The sequence below is a fragment of the Stegastes partitus genome, unplaced genomic scaffold (assembly GCF_000690725.1).
Source record: "Stegastes partitus isolate 25-593 unplaced genomic scaffold, Stegastes_partitus-1.0.2 Scaffold633, whole genome shotgun sequence".
In the NCBI taxonomy this organism is placed as follows: Eukaryota; Metazoa; Chordata; class Actinopteri; family Pomacentridae; genus Stegastes; species Stegastes partitus.
Window position 1 is genome coordinate 118,622 of NW_007578364.1, and position 4,714 is coordinate 123,335.

A 4,714-nucleotide genomic window follows, 5' to 3' on the forward strand; every position below is an offset into this window, starting at 1 on the left:
TTTCCATTTTTCACAGAATAGTTAACTTTTTATCAAACATTACTGCTGCTTTAATGTGCATGTTGCATTTCAATACTGTACATCTTTAGGCTGGGCTAAGTTTAACTACTTTATTCACTGTTGAGTAGTTTAATCAACAGAAATGCACCATATTCTATAAAACCATCATTTGCTTGTAGCATCTCCGACCTGTGAGAACCACATACTGTATCTCAGACAGAAAAACATGTCTGTGTTCAGCTTTGTGACATTGCATTTCACAGCTAAGCCAAAAGGATTATTAAATAGCTTGCTCAGCGTAAGAAGTAGGAGAAATTTCTCAACGCGTAAAGAAACACTTAATCCTTCAGTTTATTTCAAACATTCAAAATGACCAAAATCACCACACCCACAGGGAAAAAATAACTACAGGCGCAATTAAATATGTGATATTTAACAAAGTGAAATGTAAGCAATATACTTAGACTGACTTTATTAATCCCAAAGGGAAATTCTGTTGTTACAGCAATATTCAACAAGGGGTAAACAAGCAAGAAGACAACACACAATGTTAGGGTATAAAATGAAGGTTAAATAAAGTCAAATAAAATAAAGTAAAAATGTAGAAAATATAATATAGCAAAAGTCAACAAATTTACAATAATATATAAGCGATAACAGAAATGTGCAAATGTGCTTATATTGAAGCACTGAAAAGTCTTATTGCTGTTGGGAGGAAAGACCTCCTTGGAGCAGTGGGGTTGTATCAGTCTGTTGCTGAAGCTTCTCCTCAGTTTTCTGGAGGGGTTGCGAGGTGTTGTCCATGATGACCTGCAGTTTGGTCAGCATCTTCTGCTCCACCACCTCCTCCAGGGTGACCAACTGACAGCCAACAACAGACTGGGCTTACCAGGCTTATACCAATATAAGTAGAACATACTTAGAGGTTTTAGAAAAGCTAGAAAATTTCTGAATGATAAAGACAGAACATAATTATATGTTAATGTCATTGACTGTAACTCAGTTGTTCCTGTGAATACTTGTTTTTGGACAATGTGATGACAGTGAACAGCAGAGGGACAGCCTGCCAATGACTGAGGTGAGAGATTAACTCTTGTGATGCACCAAGTCAACAAAAACAGCCTAAATTTAAAACAAGATAAAAATGATTATTTTACTAAGTCAGACTAAAAGGGCAAAAAGTATTTTTGTATTTCAGACAACAGATTGAAACAGAGGTTTAGAGACAGACAATGGATGCTGCTAGATTAAGGACACACCACCTGAATAATTACTATCTAAGAAATTACCCTTTCAGGAGAGAAGGTTCCAGGGTAACTCATGGCTTCATTACAGTCCGTTGTTAAACTCAATGCTGTGCGATTATTGTGCCCAGTCCCTTAATGATCAAGGAAGACAAACGCTGCTTTTGTGTCTGTTGGAATTAAACAGAGGAAGAAAGCAGGTAAAACAGTCATTAGAAGAGTGGGAGCCAAAAACATGCAGCGCCACATTGTTGAATAAAGTCCAGCCCATTACTGCAAAACTGTCACATGCACAAAAGAAACAGCAGGACGAGGCCTGAGAAAACTGGAGGACTGTAGGTTGAACTCAATATCTGACTGGTGCGGCGGCAATTTCTGTTAATTCAGCATCTGCAGCTGGACTCATGCAAACATTGAAATGATTGAGCTGAGTGGAATGAAAGGAAAGAAGGGACACAAAGTCTTTATATAGCAAATACATGCAAAGGTCAGTGGTACCATAAGTCACATGCTATCCTTCTTCACTGATGACCCAGAATAACGTCTTCAGAGACATCACACAGACTCTCTTTCTCTTTCTTTTTCTCTTTCTTTTTCTTTTTCTCTTTCTCTTTCTCAAACTTTCAATTAAAGGTGGAAGAATTCATCTGTGTGGTGAACGAAGCAGTAAAAGAGGAGAGCAGTGAGAGGACATGAACGAAAAAGACGTTTTGATTTTACTGCTAAGGTGAAAATAAAATACGGTAGATCATAGCAAACATTGTCAAAGAAATCAAACAGGGCATGAAGTGAATCTGCCAGTGGTGCAATATTTACTGACTGGACACAGCACATGACTGGAATAAACCTTGAGTCAGCATGCCTTTGTTTTACTCACAATAGCCTTTAACCCAGACAGGAATTCATTGGATTCATTGATACAAAAAAAAATAAAAATGGGTGAGGGACTTGCAAAGGTGGCCACTGATCAGTTGGTTCTTACAGTTTCATGATTAAGAGGGCAGAACCATAAGAAAGCAGCAAACACATTGAGCAATGTGTAAGGAGAAGACTTGTGAGCGCTGTTGCCTCTGCAGAACACATTGAGTCAACCTCGAAATGCAATCATCTCAATCTCAGAATCACAATCTCACTGAACTTAGTTCATGACTTGTGAGTTTTCTTTCACCAGTCTGGCGAGTATAAAAAACTCTTTCAGGGAGTTAGCTGTTTGACCATTTGTGTCCTACCAGATGGACTGAACACACAGCTGCTGTCCAACTGTTGCTTGCACAATATGAGACTGTTCTAACTTCGTTTCAGAACACGGCTTTGTGCAGTGTGAACAGAGTCAACAGACTGCACAAGAGCTTCCTCTAAGAAAACATTCTTCTTGGGCTTCAACCAGCCCAAGATGTGGCATCAAATTTAGAAAGTCTAAATGTCTTGCTTCACTACAAAGAGTAAACGGTGTCTGCCATGCTGTCAGCTACTGAGCATATTAAAGAACGCAAACAAACAAAAGCATCTCATCTGGTTGTATTCTCATGACAAGCAACTTGCCTCATCATTGGACCTACTACTCATCCAGAGGTCCATGGTGTTCTTCCAAACGCCTCTCAAGACCTGCAAAACCACATGTCCATCTGTCACATTAATTACATCTCATTCATAGTGGCCTCTGGGCTCTTGGTTGCCTGTGTGATCAGGGTCTTTCATTCCTGATTACCAAGTTTCGACCAGATCCAGGAAGATTATTAGTGGTTTTAAAATCCTTGAATCTGAGAATGATGTGCTCTTGGGCTCTTTTCAATGCTACGCAAATCTTCTTTTTTCCTTCCCCAGATCTGTGGCTTAACACAATCCTGATTTGCAGGTCCATAGACAGCTCTCTTGACCTCATTGCTTGGTTTTCACTCTGACATTTACCATCAGTCGTGAGACCTTACATGGACAGGGGCATGTGTTTCCAAATTATGACCAATGAATTTATTTAGGCAACGGTGGACAGACTCCGGTCATGTTGTAAGAGCATCTCAAGGACCACTGACAGAAGTAAAACACATTGGAGATCATCAGAGTTCCAAAAACACACACCACTCTTCAAAAAAACAGATCATGGGTTTGACTCCCGATCTGCGCAATAACAAGTTGTACGCCAGTAGGGAGCTAGACTCACTGATCCACCTCACCAGGATCTACAGCAAAGACATCAGGATGTCAGTCAGACTGGATAAGTGTGGCCGCATGGTGGCAAAGAGAGGGAAGATGATCAGCACTAAGGGTGTAGAGTTACCAGAAGGCAGAATAGCAGACATACAGGACAGCTACCTGGGTCTTCCACAGGTCAACAGCCAAATGCCTCCACATGGAGACAAAGAATCCAAACCATCATTGTGTACTCCCCACTACATACCCAGCTGGAATAGTGAGTCGGCCACAGGAGATGGATGCAGCTGATGTCAAGACACCAAAATTCCTCAAAGTGCGCTGGTGGTTCCACCTAAAGTCCTGCACCCCGAGACTCTACAAGCAGTGAGAAATGGGAGGGCAAGGATTAGTGAGTGTCTGAGCCTCAATCCAGGAGGACACAAGAAACATCTTTTTATACATCAGGAAGATGGCGTCTTGGAGTAACCTGCTCAGAGAGTGAAGACAGGAAGGAAAGACAGAGGGTGATGAGGTGGAAGAGGAGCTATCCTGGGTGACCAAACTGCTCCAATCGGATGTACCATCAACAGGGAAAGGATGTAGCTGACATCAAAAAATCCCACTTGTGGCTAGAAAAGCCCGACTTGAAGGACAGCACCATCATGGCAGCACCAGAACAGGCTCTGAGCACCAGATGCGAGGAGGCAGGAATCTACCATAACAGACAGGACTCAAGATGCAGGCCATGCAAAGACAGTCCAGCACATAGTAGCAGGATGCAACATACAAGCTGGGACAGCGCACACGGACAGATACAACCAAGAGGCTGGGCTAGTATACAGGAACATCTGTGCTGGGTATGGACTAGAAGCCCCCAGGTCCCACAAAACTGGAAGTGGCTGAGAACACCAGAGTGAAGATCCTGTAGGACTTTAAATTCCAGTCTGACAAACAGGTGCTGACTAACCAACCTGACATAGTGGTGGTTGACAAGGAGCAGAGGAGGGCATGGTTGACGTAGCAGTCCAAGCTGATGGTAACATCAGGAGGAAAGAGCACAAAGAGATCAGGAAGCACCAGGGGCTAAATAACACCTGGAACAAATATGGAAGGTGAAGGCTAAAGTGGTCCCAGTGGTAACAGGAGCATTAGGTGCTGAGATCCCTAAACTGGAAGAGTAACTCCAGTAGATTCCAGATAAAACATCTGTCTAGAAGAGTGAGTGCTATAAACAGGTAAGAGACTGTGCAGAACCCTCAAACTATCAGGCTTCTGGTAGAGGACCTGAGCTGAGAAATACACATGCCATCAAGTGCGTTTGTTATTTATCTCTTCACATT